The sequence below is a fragment of the Meriones unguiculatus genome, chromosome 1 (genome assembly GCF_030254825.1).
Source record: "Meriones unguiculatus strain TT.TT164.6M chromosome 1, Bangor_MerUng_6.1, whole genome shotgun sequence".
In the NCBI taxonomy this organism is placed as follows: domain Eukaryota; kingdom Metazoa; phylum Chordata; class Mammalia; order Rodentia; family Muridae; genus Meriones; species Meriones unguiculatus.
In genome coordinates, this window is record NC_083349.1 from 115908932 (window position 1) to 115922399 (window position 13468).

Genomic DNA, 13468 nt, shown 5'->3' on the forward strand with positions numbered 1-13468 from the left:
CAGGAGAGAGAGGACTTAATAGCTGTAACTGTGATATCTTCATCATCCACCAGTGATGTTTAGTATAATTATTCTCATATAAACATTTCTCAGGCCACATGTAGTTTAAGCTTAATATATTAACAGTGGATAGCCATACAAAATTCCAATTATTACTTTAAGCTAGATTTCAATAAATTACATGAGATATTCATTACTAGAAAAACAACCTTTAGTTTAATGAAACATGTCTATATACATCATCATTAAATTGTCCACATAGATAAAATTATTATCAGAAGTGGCAATAGTTATTGTTTAGGTTGTGGGATACCCATTATTTTAAATATGTTTAAAGATTTTAAAGTTTTCTTACAACACACAGGAATTCCTCTTAAGAGATGAAAAATAATGGCAAAATAAATTCCTTAAGAATTAACAAGAACAAAGATTTATGAAAGTGGGCCCTGCTTGTCCTGATTTTGCAAACAGTGTCTCATCCATGGATACAGTCTGATGAGGTGATTGGCTGAACTTGGAGCTCCCTGGAGTCAAATTTAGTTCTTATTACTCACACCTAGCCTATCACCAGATAATTCTTCATGATACTACACATCAGAAACAATCTGCAAGGAAATAATCAACTTGGGATTATTTTTGGCAATGGTAAGTGTGTTATAGTTGGAGAATTATCCACAGAAGTTTTTCTCTTGTTTTAAAAAGAATTGTTATCATTATTGGGAAACAGAATATTGACCATGGATGCATTTCTGTCTCTCTTTCTCTCTCTTTTTAAACAATTATCTCAAATAATGGAATTGATAAGAAGTTCAGTTCTTGTGGAAAGGTATAACGATGTTAATGGCAGATGCCCATTTGTTTTCTATCTGTCCCTCATCCATTCAACATTTCCACGTGTTGGCTCTGAAACCAAAGGCGACCCTCCTCTTTCTGAACTCCGTCAGTAATGACTCCAGTAACAATAACTGTCAGGGCCTGGAATAGTAAACATTTTCTAAAGGCAAATGGCTTCCAAATGTGGACTTTCACTGTCTGAGCACATTTCTCGTGGGCCTGACTGAGAATGCTGTTGAAATGAGTGGAAACACTCAGCCTAGGGCTTGAGGGCAGAGCCGGCTGGCTGGAATCTGGGCCTGGCACCCAGGCTCACCTGTGCTCTCCCTCCTCTTCCTATCAAGTGGCCTGACTTGACCTGTGCATCTGAGAAGTAAGAGTGAGACTCTACTTGTATGGTATCATGATTCTCACAGAGGCTGTTTATAAAGCCACTTGGTGCTTAAGCCCAATTTTACCAACACAGAGGAGGTAGATAGGCAGGGATCAGTAGCAGATAGGCTCCTGTCACCTAGAATCTTGTCTGCAAGAAAATATTTTTGGTTGTTTCAAGACTCATTATCTCTATTTGAGAACAGTTGGATAAATTTCTAAAATTGCATCCTTTGACTAACTAGGTTAAGAACCTCAAAACTCTCTATTTAATTATTTCTTTTTTTTCAGGGGACTCACGATATTATGGACTATTTACAAAATGAAATATATTTTAATAGAACTAAGAGGCTTATTTGCAAAAAAATTCATAACTAAGGAAATAGCCAGGGACAAAGAAATTATATAGTTTTGTTAATGCACCACATAATTCTAATGTCTGTATTAGACAAAAATCAGAGATGAACAAAGGATATTTTGTTGTTTTGCAGCAGGGCTATTGGGTGGCTTTTTATATTTTATACTGTTTAGAAACTCAATTAATTGAGAGTATATTTTTATCGTTAAACATCCCCGAAAGTGTGTAAGATGGAATGTTACCTCTGAATTATGGAATTAGATTGTATCTTTATACCTTTTCATAGTGGGAGCAGTTCATCTTCCAATTGTATGTTATTTTTCAAAAGTCCATGATATCACGATAAAAATATTCACCCTTTCTTAAATATTAATATGGAAGACGTTTTTATCGGTATCTTCGTGAAAGGGAAAGGATCTCATTTGTATCTCATAATTACTTTAAGGTACCCAAAGGCTACCTCCCTTTCGAATTCCTGCTATGTCTTCTGGGGCCTGTGTGAGACAGCATGTTCTGGAGATTTTGGAGTTCCTAGGGAATTTTCAAGTTGCTCCCTGCTGGCCAAAAGCTTTTTGTGTCAATATAGGACCAGCTCTTGTTACAAAACTGGAGGGATTGTTTTTAAGAGAAAATAATCTCTAGTCTCCAACGCAGCTTCTGGGCACCAGAAAGACTGAATGAAGTTTGGAAACCTCCCAGACATTTGAAGGTGCTTGCAAGAATCAATGCAATACTGAACATTTCTGAGCCAGGGGGCTTAGTGTCCCAAACAAACAGCTTTCCCCAGGCCTGCAACAGCTGGCTGGGCTGTGTTAGGATAAGACAAGAAGCAGCACTGGGCTTGAACCTCTGAGTAATTCACAAGGTTGCTGACACTTCTGCTGACTCGGCTAGCCCCATACAGTCTTCAAAGTACCCCTGCCGCATACGTTCCTTTGAAGAGACTACTTTACTAAGGACTAAATATCAAAATTCTTGCCTGTTTAATTGTTCACAGGAAGCCAAGGCTCTGATAAATGAGAGCTCATCCATACATGTTTTTACTCTGTTACCTAAGAAACTAACATCAAAACAGAAGTCCTCATAAATACTCTGGCGATGCATCAGCCTCTCTCCGGTGCAGCGCGACACTGTGTATATTGTTTGGCAGCAGTTCATGGGGGGAAGATAAACTAGCAAATTCTGCCAGGATTCTATTACTCTTGACCCTGACCTTGACTGTAGGCTGTTTCCAGTTACAATCGTCTTAGGGAAAGACAGCACGTGTTCCGTCCCAGTTTCCTTCTCCCCTCTCCCCTCTCCACTGCCTGAGTTGTGTTCTGCCACATACAGTAGGACTGCACAAAACTGCATATACCAGCAGTCAATCACCAGTGGAGGAAGGACCCGGGAGACCCCTCCCTGCCAAACCATTGGCTACCGACAGATTCAGGAGCAGGAGCAGTCATTTTCAGTTGTGTACTCACTGAGAAGCCTGCTGGAAAGCCTTGGAACTTAGTGAATCACAAAACAAAACGAAATCAAACAAAACAAAACTCAGGAACACAGAAAAGGGAGTTTGAGGGGTAGTTAATAAGGCTGAAAAAAAGGATGAGAGTTGATCAGGAGGTTTCAGAAATTAGAATGTATTATATAAATACATGAAACTTTCAGAGAAGGAATTTAATAAAAGCTATTTTTAAAAGGGAAGAAAAACATTTTTACTTCTGCTTCTCATCCTTAGTGTTGCTATTTTAATACAGCAGAGTAAATGAATCCATAGAAGTCTTACTCGGCAACAAATATTCAATCTCAGTAAAGCAAGGATTGCTCTCTGTGATTTTTTTTTTTTGTTTTTTTTTTTTTTTTGAGACAGGGTTTTCTCTGTGTAGCTTGGTTATCCTGGACTCATCTTGCAGACCGTGCTGTCCTGAACTCAAAGATGTGCCTGCCTCTGCCTCCCTGAGTGTTAGGATTACAGGCATGTGCCAACACACGCCTGTCTTCACTGTGGTTTTTTTTGTTTTGTTTTTTGAGAACAATTACTCTCTTCATAACCATTTCCTCTATAACATGACTTTTCTCAGCTTCTCGGGTCTGTTCTACTAGCGTGGAGCAATGACTCTATTCAGAACCTTCCTTTTTACAGCATGAATTTAACAGCTTCTAGAGTGTCTTCTACTAGGGCAGACGCCACATACCTTACTCTTATTAGCACAGGCTTCAGACATTCTACAGGAAAGAGGTGCTTTCTATTGAGGTGACCCCATGAAGCACAAGACGCCTAAAACACACACTGTCCTTTCTTTCCCAATAGCATGGCCAAGGGCTTCATGCATCGATTACACTATGCAATAATTGAAACTAAAGCTCAACGTGTAATTTTATTTGACATGCCAAAGTAGAATAATACCTTTAAAATGAAAATGGTAATTCATAGTTTACCAAGCACTTATGTTTTTTTTTTTTTCATATGTTATCTCATCTATAAATGAAGCAAACAGATGGATACTAGATTTGGAAAGGTTTCAGAATGAAGTAAGTGGGCTGAAGAGATGTCTCAGTGGTTAAGGGCACTGACTGCTCTTCTAGAGGACCTGGGTTCAAATCCCAGCACCCAGCTGCTCACAACTGTCTGTTAACTCCAATATCTGACACTCTCACATAGACATAAAGGCAGTCAAAACACCAATGCGCATAAAATAAAGGTAAACTTTTAAAAAAGGTTAAAAAAAAAAAAAAAGAAGGGAGCAAGTGGAAGATAGCAGAGGTGAGGCTTAGCCAAAATGAAGACTATATAAAAAGTAATAGGGAAGCATGTTATCCTGAAATATAATAAAAATGTAATTTTAGAAGGGGTTTGACTCCCTCCTCTGTCCACTTTGGAAGGTTTGGTCTTATACGGCTCTTATGCATGCAGTCCCATCCACTGTGAGTTCCTCTGCACAACAGCTCTTTTATTTCTAGATTATTTCTCTGCATTCATCCACTATCTCTGGCTCCTTTTGGCCAACACGCATTGTGCTGGATGGTGATTCTGTGTAGGCTGGAGGAAAAAAAGCATTAATGGTCTTACTCAGATATGAGCCTCAAAGACTAGAATATTATCCTGCCAAGCAAGATTGGCTGACCTGTACGACAGTGGCATAACTGTGATGGGTGTGGTCAGCTTCTCTGTGACTGGCTTTGAAACCTGTTCCACAGGAAAGAATCTATGATTCTGTAGCCCTGGTCAAAACCTGTGACTGGGGAGAGACCACAGGCAGTATCAATGACCTTCCTACCCTCGCTTACATGTCAGATACAACATCAAACTGTCTTTTAAGTATCTATGTTAATACCTACACACAACCATTGCTCTCTTCCTTCCTCAGAGAAGCTTCTCTTTGCAGTGAACAATGGTGAATGCAGAGACTTAGGTCTGCCAAAGGTGCTGAGGAAAGGTGGTAACTGAATAATGAGCACCAAACAAAACATTTATACCACCCCTTCTAAGGCTTAGAGAACATTGTAGAAGAGGAATGGAAAGAATATAAGAATCAGAAGAGGGAGAGAAGCGTTGATAAAAAACTGTCTTTAAGGCAAGACATAGACATTGTGATTATGCTTTAATAGCAGACAAAACTGACTGCTAATAGTCAATCAGAGACCTGGAAAATTCCTAAGAACTCCATCTATCTGCTGGCTACTGATGAACTCTAGGAGATGGACAGACATTTTCCTTACCTGTATACTTTCCAGGCTCCACATAAAAGGTTCAAACCTATGGCTAATGGTTTGATCCCAGTTAAATTCAGTGAGTCACAAAACAAACATTCACACCCCTCCCCCCAGTATTATGAAATTAAGACAAAGTCCCAATTTATTTCTAATATCAGAGATCAGACCTCTACTCTTGCCTGATGCGTCTAAAACAAAAAGGGGGAACTGTAGAGAGCTGCGGAATGCTGCGCCTTAAAGATGGAGCTGGTTTCCGCCTTCCACCTTCCCGATGGTGAGTGCTCTCTGTCACAAACAACTCCACATTTGGCTAAGGCTGAGGATCTGGCTTGCTTCCGTGTATGTGGACCTATCTGCATTGCCCACAAGGCACACTGGGGTTGGCTACCCAGAGGCTATTTTAAGCTGTGGGCAGGCTTTCCCCAGGGTCAGATGATTGTTCAAGGTTCCTGAATAAACTGCATTGAGAAGAAAAAAAAAAAAAAGATGTAGATAGGAGAAGTTAGGGTGGAAATAATTAGAATGCATTACACAAAGAATAAATTTAATTCAAAAATAAAATAATTCAGTACGATAGGTATTGTAACAATGCTTGGTAAGTAAAAAGAGTCTTCCTATGAACATTCAAATGGTGGCCAAAAAAGGGTTTTCAACATATTATTTCATTCCAAGCCTAAGAGTCCCTGTTTTTGCTTCACTAATTTTTGGTATGACTCTCAGAGATATCCAAAGCAATCTTTTGTTTTTAAGATGTAATTTTTATTTACTGGGATATGTTTGTATGTGCATGTATATGTATGTGTTTCCAGAGGCCAGGAGAGGACATCAGACCCCGGATGGCAGAGGTTACAAGCAGTTGAGCCACTCAGCATGGGTGCAGAGAGCTGAACTTGGGTCCTCTGTAAAGCATCAAGCTCCAACAGCTAAGCCATATTTCCAGCCGTAAAACAAGAAGACTTTCACTATAAACAATCTTCATATTATTCATTAACAAATAAAGTATGCAATTTAGAAATATTGCGTGTCTGTGTGTGTAAAATTTGGATGGTAAAGTATCTACCAAAAATTTAGTTAGCAATTATTTCAATTTGATTATGAGAATACTTACCGCACATAACTCTGCCACTCGAAGACAGTGGTGACAGCAACACATTAGTGTGATATATGCAAAGACAATTACATATGAAATGAAGTTTTTGTAAGCAAAGATAAAAAATATACAAGGTATTTCTTTAGTCCCATGCTACATACTTTTTGATTGTCATTTTTCAGAGATCTGTTTTTTCTTTTTTCCGATATTTAAATTCATATTGGCATATAATTGTTAGTGACATATTGCATTAAGATTTATATTTATATACTTCCCTCCAAATTAGTTGTCACACATATTATCCTTGGTGAATAAAAATTAACCTGATAATTAAGGGAATTCATAAAACTCTAACTCCTCATTTAGGGGTAGAATGTGTTTTTCATGGTTTTTAAATATATAATTAATTTATTTTTTTATTTACTTTATATCCTGGTTGTAGCCACATCTTTTATGTTTTTTCTATCTTAAAATGACTTATTGAGGTTTTATTGTATTTTTTATCAGAATGGATATTCTGTATTTTTCCCATTGGTATGAATAGATTATTACATAAATTCTTCCAACTGATCTGCATATCTCCAGAAAAAAAACTGATGACTTTATATATATTGTTTCACTAACTTAATTTTAAGCTATAATTAAATATAAGAATCTTTAATTTATTAATTATAATTCCATTATTTTTCTGCAGTTATACAATATATTATATAATATATAATATATCCTAAATATATATGCATTTTTACTTCAATGAAAATAAATTTTAGTACATACTATCTTTACTGTTACCAAATTTATACCTATTATAGACAGTATTGTATGTCCAATCTATTAACATTATGACACTATACTGTCATCTTGAGTTTATGCCTGAGAACCACACAACTAAGTTATTAAAATTTTACAAACATACAAACATTTTTAGTACCCTTATAATTTTGTATTGGTTTTCATTAATAGCTTTCTTCAACCAGGGATTGAATATGTCTGGAGACTTTTCTGTTTCTAGTACCTAATATGACTGAAATAATACTATATTAACTTTTGCATTTTAAAAAATATTTAATTTTATTGATATTTTGGTCATACATGCGAAGTCTTGCTACTTTGTGAAGACAGAGAATGTTTATGACTGGAGCTATCTACCTATCATAGACAAACGTTACCTCCTTATCATTCGTCTGTAATCCCTGATCCATGTATATTGGAGTGTAATTCAAAGCAGAAGTAGCAAAAAGCTGGATCTATTTAAGAACAGACATTTTGAGGATAGTCAGCATACCAAAAGTATTCAGTACACAAAGATTATAAGAACAGCTTTGTCTTTCTTATCTAGTAAGTAAATCCAGTAGATTTTCTCAATGGCTGCTGCTGTAAAGCCACTTGAACCAGCAGGCAGTGGCAGTTCTGGCTAAATCTCGGGAAATCTTCTAATCCCTTGTTCTCTGAAATTGGCTAACCCTTCACTGTGAATGTCCCCAAGGGCTTGTCAATCTAATACTTTAATAATTGTGGCATCCTTGCCCATAGTCAAAAGCCAGAGATTTCCTTTTAGACAGGACAGATTCCCAAAAGCTGATAATTTATATACAGAGCTGAATTTTCCCATGTTTTCAAAGGACAAACAATAAATATTTTTATTTTAATGAAGTGCCACTTGTTAAGTTCTACACAATCTGCTGAGATGAGTTAGCTATTTCTAAATAGCTTTAAAAGTCAGGAGCTCTTTTACTTTTATCTGAAAGAGACTTGTACTACCCTCAGGATGGAAAAGAGGTCTGCTAAAATATCATTCTCTTGGTTCTAAAAGGAGAGCCTCAGTGAACTGATACATTCTTACAAGAGTAAGAAAATGAAGAAATGTAAAAATGCTGTAAAGGGAATACTAAAATCTCCACTGACCCAACAAAGCATGTCTGTAATTCTTTATCTGTCATGTAGAAAGGATTGTAGCAAGGATAAGGATTATGGAAAGATACACAGTCAGAGAGCCAGGATTCCCTGTCCTTAGGAGAAATGTCACTAATGTTGCAGAGAGAAAACAAAACAAAACAAAACAAAAAAAGTCAAGCATATTTATCTTCCAACCGATTTTAAAGAAAATTTCTCTATGGCCACATCTTCAGTATGCTTCTAGGTGCATTACAGAATACATTAGGAGGAACAGCATTAAATAGAAAGTCAGAACTGAGCAGTGGTGGTGCCTGCCTTTAATCCCAGCACTCTGAAGGCAGAGGCACTTGGATCTCTGTGAGTTTGAGGTCAACCAGGTCTACAGACTGAGTTCCAGGACAGCCAGGGCTACACAGAGAAACTGTGTCTTGAAAAACAAAACAAAACAAAAACACATCAGAATCTGGGTTACACTGTAATTTTCTTTTGTTTCATTTTACTTTTTCATTCACTTTACATTCTTATTGTAGTTCCATTCCCCTTCCCCTTCCACTCTCAATCTCCTTCCCTCCCCTTTCCCTTTCTTCTTTTACTCAGAAAAGGGGCACTTCCTTTCCCATCTAGCCCAGCTCATCAAGTTGCATCAGAACTGAGCCTTCCTCTTTCCCTGAGGCCTGGCAAGGCAGTCCCACCAAGGGAAAGTGATAAGTTGGAAAGTGAGTCTGTGTCTGATGCAGTCCCCACTTTCCTTACTAGAGAATCCACAGCAGGCCTGAGCTGCTCACCTGCTACAACTTTGTAGGAGGCCTAGGCCCAGTTCATGCATGGTTCTTGGTTGATGTTTCAGTCTCAGCAAGCCCCTCTGGGCTCTGTTGGTCTCTGTTGGCTCTGTTGGTCTTCTTGTGGAGCTCCTGTCTACTCCAGGTCCTTTTCTCTTTCTTCACACTTTCCCAAAAGACCCCCTAAGCATTGCCCAATGTTTGACTGTGAGTCTCAGCATCAGTTTTGAGGCTGTGCTGGGTAGAACTTCTCAGAGAACAACTCTGTGAGGCTCCTGCCTGCAAGTTTAGCAGAGTCTCCCTCATAGCGTCAGGAGCTGGCACTCCCTGATAGGGTGGGTCTTTGGTTGGGCCAGGTGTTGCTCGTTCATTACCTCTATCTCTGCTGTATATGTACAGCTTGTAGACAGGGTAAATTTTGGGTCAAAGTTTTTGTGGGTATGCTTTGTGGTGTTCCCTTCCTCTATTAGGAGACTAGTCTAGTTAGTAGGTGTCCTCTTCAGTCTCTATGACCTCTGGTACTAGGAGTCTCTGCTTGAGTCTCTCTCATATCCTCCCAGGAGCCTACCCTGACGTAGGCCTCCAGCTTGTCACAGAGATACCTTCACCCTCAGTTTTGACAGTCTACAGATTAGGAAAAGATCTTCACCAATCCTACATCCAACAAGGGGCTACTATACAAAATATCCAAACTCAAGAAATCAAAAACCAATAAAAAAATAATAATGAAATTAAAAAATAGGACACAGAACTAAACAGAATTCTCAACAGAGGAATCTTAAATGTACGAGAAGCACTTAAAGAAATACTCAACTTCCTTAGTCATCAGGCAAATGCAAATCAAAATAACTCTGTGATTCCATCTCACACAGATCAGAATGGCTAAGATCAAAATCTCAAGTAACAACACATGCTGGAGAAAGAGAAATACTCCTGCATTGCTGGTGGGAATGTAAACTTTACAACTACTTTGAAAATCAATTTGGCACTTTCTCAGAAAACTGGGAATAGATTTACCTCAAGACCTACCTACACCTCTCCTGGGTATATACCCAAAATAAGCTCCTACATACAACAAGGACACTTGCTCAACTATGTTCACACTTTAATTTTCAATGAAGGAGTAATAAAGGGATGTGTTAGAGGCCAAGGCAGTCTATGTAACATATAAAAGTTAAATTAGTCTAAGTATATTTAGGACATTTTATAAATGATAATGATTAGCCTGATTACTAACTAGAGAGTAATACAATTATTTTATAAATAGATGGAAGTTAACCATCATGAATTTTTCACTATATATTTCTATGGCTTGATAAAGTAACAGTGAATGAGTCATTGCTGATTATGTTTACATATATTACCAAATTGCAGGTTTGGGGAGATATTTTAATGTTTCAATATACTAAGGCTTTGGTGGTTAATGAACATATGATTGAAGAACATAGTAAATAATAGCCTGACACATCCATAAATTACATTATTTTTTGCAATGGTTCCTAGAGAAATAATACATATGGTAAACTTTTTTTGGCATGGCACTATTGTATAATCTAATAATCTATATTATTCAACAAAAAAGTCTTGACAACTGAGTTTATAAGATGCCAGGTAGTTCATCTTGAAAAAGAAATTAGATTTATGGATTTACTCTCAAGCCAGAATAAATGAGCTAAGTGTGATGGATATATTTGTTTGTTTGTTTGTTATTTTAAAATTACAGCCACAGTTTCCTCTCCTCTACTCCTTCCACCTTCCTACTGCTTCCCCTACCCACTCCTCCTCCTCTGTTTCTCTTCAGAAGAGGGCAGGCCTCCCACGGATATCATCCAAACATGGTATAGCAAGCTGGAGTAAGATAAGCCACCTTTCCTCATCTTAAGGTTTGATAAGGCAACCCAGCATGAGGAAAGGGGTCTCAAAAGCCAGCAAAATATTCAGAGACAAGCCCTGCTCCCATTGTTAGGATTCCATAAGAAGACCAAGCTACACCACTGTCACACATAAGTAGAGGGCCAAGAGCAGTCTCACTTTTCTTGTTACTTCCATGATGAGAGAATAGAGACTCTTCTTCTTCCTGAAAATTGCTTTATCTTGAATACGGTGTTAGGACTCCCAATATCTCATAAAGACTCTTAAGTTTTGGGAAATGGGGCAGAGAAAACAAACTACTTAGATTCTGACAATCAGTTGTCATTTGTGGAATCACAAACAAAGAAAATATGTGTGAATTTTTTTAGAAGTTCTATCAAGCATGTAGTAAATACTGCTAGTATAGAAGTTAATGAATTACCAGTAATAAATGACTTGGAGCATTAGGCTACATTCTCCAGGGATCCTGTGGTAAGAGGCTATCTGTTGAATGGGATAATGGTACCCACTATATTATTCTGAATACCTTCCCTTGAGAAATAGTATAATTCCTTATTATTTAAGGTGATTAGAGGTGAAGTTTTCTTTAACTTGCAGCTGAAAGCAATTTAATCTGTACACATTAGTATGAAACAGAGCAAATTTCAGTTCACCTCATGGTTAAAACGCTCACTGATAGGCACAGGCAAGAACTGTGAAGTCAATAAGTACTTACAGGTAAAAATAAGTTTGCTTTCCTGAATTTATAGGTCTGCTGGAAGTACCTTTAGAAGAGCTAATAGACTTTATTTTGGGGTTTATTCAGGCTTGGAAGTTTGAACACTTTATCATGTGGAAAATCACATGAAATTGCCTTAAACTCACTTAAGACAAACTTTTGCCATTTATTTATGTAATATATACTGTCAAGGATAATGTGATTTTTAAAATTGCTCCTTGTTGACAAGGAAGGGTCAAAATCATTTGTTTGTTCACTGGTTGACAGTGATTTAGAAAGCTAAATACTTGGCTCACGGTGTGTATCAAAGTCGGGCAACTCATTTAAGGTGTCATAGGCCTTTGGAGTGAAGACAAGAGCAAGATCCTTTTATCAGAGTTTCTTACAAGCCATGTTATTGTGACACATGACAAATAGTTCCTTATGATCTGCCTCAGGGGTAGTCTGAGAAAATAAAGGAATTTTTTTTTGGCATGAAGATTTTAAAAGATTAACATAAATAATTATTGCACATAATTCTGTTTCAATTTTACTGAGTGGTTTATAGATTCCATATACCAACATAGAGTAGTGATGTTCCTTTCAATGCATAATAAAGGAAAGAATGCTGCACTGATGGAAAAGGATGATCACAGAATCCTCACTCTGTTGTGTCTATTTCAACCTTTCAATGGAACCTTAGTGGCCTTCAAGGAGCACTTACAGAATCCTAGGTAATGAAGGCAAACTGAGTAAACCCAGGCAGTTACATGCCTATGCAACACAAACACCTCTTTACTTTAGCCTGATTACAATATGAACACATTTACTTCTAAACAAAACTAGTATAAATAGTTTCAATGGAGTCATGAGAACATTATAATATTGTGACTGAAAGTCTGGCGATGTGTGCCACAAATAGCTGAGCAACATAGCCATCTGTGTCACATGACTTCACCATGGCGCTTGGATTTAAAAAGGTTTTCACTGGATCTTTGTTTTACTGCTGCTACCAATTATGTTACCTATTTGTGTTTTATGGAATGGATAGTGTCCTCCTCAAAAGTTTATGTCATAGTACCTTGAATTTTATCTGACATATTTTGGGAGGTTCCAGAAACTTAAAGAGGGGCTACCCGGAAGAACTGAGTAAATGGGGAGGGAGCATTAATCTTGTTCCAGCCATATCCCTTTTTCTGTTTCCTACCTGCTATGGAATAGCTGCTTCCATTACTCTGATGCTTTGCTTTTTCTTTCTTTCTTTTTTCATGAGTCCAGAAGCAACAGAAGCCAAGATCTTTGGACTGAAACATTTGAAGAACTGAAATTTCAGAGTGGATTAAATGCTCATGCCCTCAGGTGAAGCTTGTGCTCTCACATACCAGAAAACAAACAAACAAACCTGAAAGTGTTCCCAGTATTTTTGCTTTCTAAAGATGACTCTTCATTTCTGTAAGGGAATAAAGCTGTCAATGCTAAGTCCACTCCATCCGAGAGCTTTGCTGTGGGACACTCGGGAGTTGTAAACATGTCCATCCCTTCCTCTTTCCTTACAACTGTCTAAGTGAAGCATCTTTTCTCTGTGAATACATGTTACTGTGAGTTTTATATAACATTATTCCAAAACACTGGTGAATTCACTATTTCGATGCCTCAGAATTAGACATTATTGAAAAATAGGCTTTGCAGGTGATTAAATTATATTGTCATTGCTGGGAATGACCTTTATCCAGAAAGGCATTCCTGCAGGAATAACATCATTCAGAGTTGAAAACAGAGATTTGAGAATGTCAAAGCTAGCCAGAAAACTCTTGTACCACTTTGCCTATCTCATTTTCCCAATTTGTCAAATGCTTCTAAATCCCCCTTGT